Source organism: Solanum stenotomum, chromosome 2, assembly GCF_019186545.1.
Source record: "Solanum stenotomum isolate F172 chromosome 2, ASM1918654v1, whole genome shotgun sequence".
NCBI lineage: Eukaryota > Viridiplantae > Streptophyta > Magnoliopsida > Solanales > Solanaceae > Solanum > Solanum stenotomum.
In genome coordinates this window covers 67,502,339-67,508,604 of record NC_064283.1, presented here as the reverse complement: position 1 = coordinate 67,508,604, position 6,266 = coordinate 67,502,339, and positions in this window count along the sequence as shown.

The following is a 6,266-nucleotide window of genomic DNA, read 5'->3' as shown; positions in this document are numbered from 1 at the left end:
CATAGTGACTTTGTCTGAACTTGAGAGAAAAAAGAGCTTCAGTCAGCTTGTGATTCCATTGTCTTGGTGCTGTTTGAGACCATATAGTGACTTTGTCAGTCTACAAACCTTCTCCCCTTGATTGACAAAACCTCGAGGGAGCTGCATATAAATTTCATCCTCTAAATCACCTTGAAGAAAGGCATTAAAGACATCCATCTGATAAATATGCCATTTTCTGGATGCTGCAAGGGAGACTATAGATCTCACTATTACCATCTTAACCACAGGTGAGAAAGTCTCTTTATAATCGATGCCTTCTTGTTGACTGTAGCCTTTAGCCACCAACCTTGCCTTAAATCTCTCTATTTCACCGGTAGCCTTATACTTAATCTTATAGACCCATCTGCAGCATATAGGTTTCTTTCCTTGTGGTAGATCAGTAACCACCCAGGTATTGTTGCTTTCTAATGCCTGAATTTCCAGTTGTATAGCATCTATCCACCTTTGATCAACCACAGCTTCAAAATATGTACTAGGTTCTTTCAGTGAAGAAGAAGCAGCAATATAACACTGATAAGAGGATGAGAGATGATTATAGCTCACATAATTTCCCATAGGATACTTCACTGCCTTTTGTGTAACAAAATCTGTCATCCAAGCAGGAGATTGCTTAGTTCTAGTGGACCTTCTGATATCAGTTGATACAACAACCTGTTGACCCTCTTGACTCGAATCCATAAGAGTGTCAGTACCAGAAGAAGAACTTCCTGAGCTTGTTTCTGCTAAAGGATCACATACTGCAACCATATTATCATCTGAAATTTCAGGCATATGTTGGATAGGTTCTTGATCTCCAAGTTGTTCAAGCTCCTGACTTGCAAGGCTAGGTGCATGACCTTCATACTTAGGATTATAGGATTCATAAACTGGCTAAGCCAACTCTTGAAAATTTACATCTAAACCTCCTTGGAATATATCTGTGAATAACTGGTGTCTTCCAGAGTTTTTGTCATGTGAAAAAGGAAACATGTCCTCCCAAAACATAACATCTCTGCTTACCAAAAATACTTTGGTGGTAAGATCCAGAAGAATGTACCTTTTTTGTGTTGCTGAATACCCCATATGAATAGCTGACCTGGCCCTAGGCATTAGTTTATCATGTTTAGTAAGACTTTTGGCAAAGCCTAAACAACCCATAGTCTTAAAATGTGAAAGTAATGGTTTGCTACCATATAATCTCTCATAGGGAGTTTGAAAATTAAGTACACTGCTAGGGATTCTGTTGATCATATAGGCTGCTGCTAATACACAATGCCCCCAGTACTTGATAAGAATTTTTGCCTGAAATCTGAGTGCTCTTGTAACTTCAAGTAGATGTCTGTGTTTTCTTTCAGCTACCCCATTCTGTTGGGGTGCATATGGACAAGATCTCAGATGCATAATACCTAACTTTGGAAACATGCTTTCACAAGTAGAGTTTACAAACTCAGTGCCATTATCAGACCTTATTGTCTTAACAGTCTTGGCAAAGTGATTATGAACATATTGCAAACATCATATTTATGTTTAAGAAGAAACAACCAAGTCATTCTTGAGAAGTCATCCACTATAGTAAGAAAATACTTGTTTCCATCAAAAGTAGTTGTATTATATGGACCCCAAAGGTCTACATGAATCAACTCAAAACATTCACAACGCTTGATACTGCTAGTAGGAAAACTTAGTCTAGTTTGCTTGGCATAAGCACAAGCTAAACACTTAGACACCTTACACTGACTTTCTTTATTCATAGAAAACATTCTAGCAAGTACACCAGAAGAGACATGTCCTAGCCTTTGATGCCACAACTCCATATTTATAGAAACTTGAGACACATTTAAAGCTATATCCCTTTGATTACTGATATGCTATAAAGTAACTGAGCAGTCTAGTTCCTTTGTTAATTTGTTGACAGACATCAAATTATACTGGAAGTCAAGTAGATACAACACATTGGAAATAATACCATTATCTCCTAATGCACATGAGCCTACATGTGTCACTTGAGTACTATCTCCATTAGGTAAGTACACAACCTTAGGAACCTCTAATTTTGAAACAATGCCTTTGATAAACATATCTAAATCAGATACCATATGATTGGTAGCACCAGTATCTACAATCCACACCCTGTTAATACGAGGAACATGTAATGATTTGCCTGCAGTAGGTGTAGCATTACAATCTAATGAGGCAATGTCTGTCTTGTGCTGAAAACCTTTGAGAATGTGATCATATTGATCCTTTTTGAAAGTGCAACCCTTCAACAACTGTTTTACCTCCAGTTCAGCTTGACTCACCAACTTAAAAGAACTGGAAAGACCTGGTACACCATGATCACTCTGAGAGCTATCAGGTTTTTCCCCCATCCTGGTACCTGCACATTAGTATTCATACCATAGGAGAAGTGAACCTTATCAGGATTGCCATCTGATGCAATACCTTGTGGCTTTCTTTTTTACTTGAAGTCAAGTGGATACCCTACAATCTTGTAGCAATACTCCTTGCTATGACCTTTACACTTACAAAAGTCACAAATCAAGACTGAGTTCCTCTTGAATCTCTGATTTACACCTGAGGTAGATGCAGATTTAGAATACATAGCCACAGAGTCCGCACTAACTGTGTTCATTCCTATGTTGTTGTTGTGAGACATCACTACTTTTTGACTTTCATCTCCCACTATCATAGCATAAGCAAGATTAATAGTACGTAGAGGATTTAGCATTAAAATCTGACTTTTGGCCTGTTGATAGGACTCATTTAAACCCATCAAAAACTGATACAGCTTTTGCCTATTCATGTGAGCTACAAATCCTTTTGATTTATCACAGTTGCAACAAGGTGCATGCACTAAAAGTTCAGACTCATCCCACAAAGTTTTAAGTCTTGTATAATACTCAAAAACTGAATTAGTACCTTGTTGCAATGTTACAATGTCTTTGTGAAGACTATATGTTCTAGAGCCATCTACTCTATCAAATCTCTCTTTCAAGTCATTCCAAACTTGCAAAGCACTCGAAGCAAAAGCAACACCACTAAGAAGACTCTTAGATACTGAGTTCATTAACCAAGACAATACAATGGCATTTACCCTTTCTCATTTCCCTCACAGTTCTTCACCATAAACTTCCTTCCTACAGGATCCATCCACCAATCCTATCTTATTTCTTCCCAACAGAGCTAGTGTAATAGATCGACTCCACAATGTGTAATTTTCAATGCCAAGCAATTGAAAAGAGATAAGGCTAACACCACTCACATCAGTAGGGCTAAGAAACAGAGGATGGTTATAGTCAATACCTTAAGATGATGAGACTGTATTAGAAGGCAAATTGAAGGAACCAACAATTTCTCCATTGTTGATACCTCGATCTAGTTCTTCAGCTACTCGATCTGGAGACATAGTAATCAAACTCGTTGCAGAATAAGAATCAAACTCAGTTAATAATAGGTGTGAACTCCAATCTGCAGATCAACTGAGAATCTTATCAATCTGTGAATCGACAAAGCAACTCTCTGATTCGAATCTGTGAATTGACAAAGCAACTCTCTGATTCTTCAACCTAAATTGCCTATCACAGTTTGTCACTGTGTAATGCTCTGATACCATGAACGTAAACACAATTTACAGAGGCTACTAGAAGAGAAAGACGAAGAATTTCATTTATGAGCTCAAAGGCTAACTTGTACAATCATAGGAACATGTATTTATATTTGTTTCTGTAACTAACTATTGAAGAGTTAGTTATAACAACTTTTAAAGAGAAAAGACTATACTTAATCATCTTAGCCACCTTTTAACTACTTAACAACCAACTAATCTAATTAAGTCTCATTATGTTTAACTTCATAATTTTATATCACTACATGTAAAAAAGTGGGATAGAACTTTATTATTGACATCTTTCATGTTTTCTTGATTCATCACTTTTTTAATTTGTAAAAGCGTCTAGAGAGTTTTTATCAAATTAAAATTCTACAAAAGCATACTTAGTATCGTGTTCTAACCTCTACTTGTGACTCTTACATAATAACAACACAACATATCCAGTGTAGTCCTACAAAGTGAGGTCTGAGAGATAGAGTGTACACAGACCTTGCCTCTACCTCAGAATTGAGATAAAGAGGCTATTTTCGATAGTATAGTAGAACACTACTACAATAAATTAATATTATAATTGAACTACACGAAATCATAGATAGCAACAAAAATTGAAGAATAATTAAGAAACTACAAGACTATACAGTCCTATGACTACGAGTAAGGGTAACAAGAAAATGCAGACCTACTTACTAGTATGGTCGCACTCTTACCTACTAATATTCTACCTTAATTTGTGTCCTACACATCTTTCTATCATAACGTTTTAACAAAGAAATATCGAAAATTAACTAAACCACAAATTATGAAGTAAAATGAAATAATAAAAAATTGATATGATACATATAAATTTTATAAAATAAGCGATCGAATCTAACATTGATGTCACGCCCCGAGCCTACACCCTGGACGTGGCCAGCACTCGAAGACCATTGTTGACCTCAAGCGAACCCTTGGCCTGGCTTACTAACTCAGCGGAAGACTTACTCATCATATACACATTTAAGAAGTAACTAGAATGTTATAAATGAACATTCAACTGGCCATTAAGGCAAACTCAAGTCTTTAACATATGAAATGAAAAGTAAAGACAACTGAATTAACTGACTGACTGTCTGACTATCTATGAAGCCTCTAAACAACTGAGATGGACTAATACTAAAATTGAAAGCAATGTAAATGAGTCCTCTCGAATGCAAAGAGGATCACCAACAGACTCTGAACTGCTCACTGGATCAACGAATGCGCCGAATGCCGATCCTAGTTACTTGTGTCTGCATCATAATACGATGCAGGCCAACTGGCATCAGTACATTGAATGTACGAGTATGCGAGTTGGAATGCTAAAACAACATAGGCTCGAAAGAGATTATGAATGAAACACTTACCTTGACTCTTCTCAACTCCTGAATACTTAAATAAACTTATTTCATTATAAAACAGTTTAAAACAAGCGCAATATAAAGAAAACTGTTGAAAACATATTGTCAATTCATAATCATAATATCATAAAAAGACAAACCATGCTCCCTCTCAAAGTCTACTTGTGAAATGCATGAATGAAGTCCCATACCCCCATTCACACTAAGCAGAACCCCTTGAGGAACCATGTTACTACTGCTGTGGGACTTTCTCTAACCGACAACCATCACTTAAGAACTATAGTGATGATACAATGCTTTACCTCACACTGTCGAGGCCCATCCTATACCTTATCGTGATATAGGAAGCTAACTCACTAAGTGGATCCACTAATCTAGATACTATCTTCAATTATAACATTTGGCCTTAAATGTTTGGAAAATGTTTTTCAAATCAAACTTATTTTCCTCAAATTTAAGAAAAATGACTTCCCTTCCAAAATTAAGGAAAGCATTTTCCTAAACTCTACTTCATCCTTTAATTTTTTTTTCCTTACCCTACCCATACCCGTACGACCCTCCCCATTAAAAAAAAATTAAAATTTTCAAATTTTCTTATTTTAAAATTTCANCCCCCCCCCCCCCCCCCCCCCCCAAACCAAAAAAAAAATTAAATACTATTTTTGAATTTTTTTCATATTAATTTTTTTAATTTCGTACCTTCAAAGATATGTATACGCAAAAAAAAAAAAAAAAAGTTGACTTTAATAATCATAATATGAATAAGTGATTATTGGTAAACACCATTTATGAGTTTATTTAAACACGAAAGAAGAAACAGTCAAACCAAAGAGGCAAATTTTCCGCATATTTTCGTTCTTTGCTAAAACACTATCAATTTATTATTACACCTCAAGTTGAAGGGCATGACTCAAATGGATAATCTGCATTTTGTTTAAGAGATTCTTAGTTAACGTTATTTTATTATTCTCATTCCGTGTTTGATTTGATACTACTTTATTTTAGAGTTTAATCAATTCAAATTAACAACAGAAAATCTCATTTTGGAAAGTAAGGCAATTTTAGGATTTAAATCAATTGGGAAGGAGTAATTACCCCTACTTAACTACAACTTCTGTTGGTTACTATTTTGTGTGTTCTTTTTTAGTTTCTCAACCCATAACGCTACTAGCAGGCGTACAACTCTGCCTCTCCTATGAATTGAAATTAAAAAAATGTGTCTTTTGTAGGAATTACGTACCGTTCAAGAAAGAGGGATG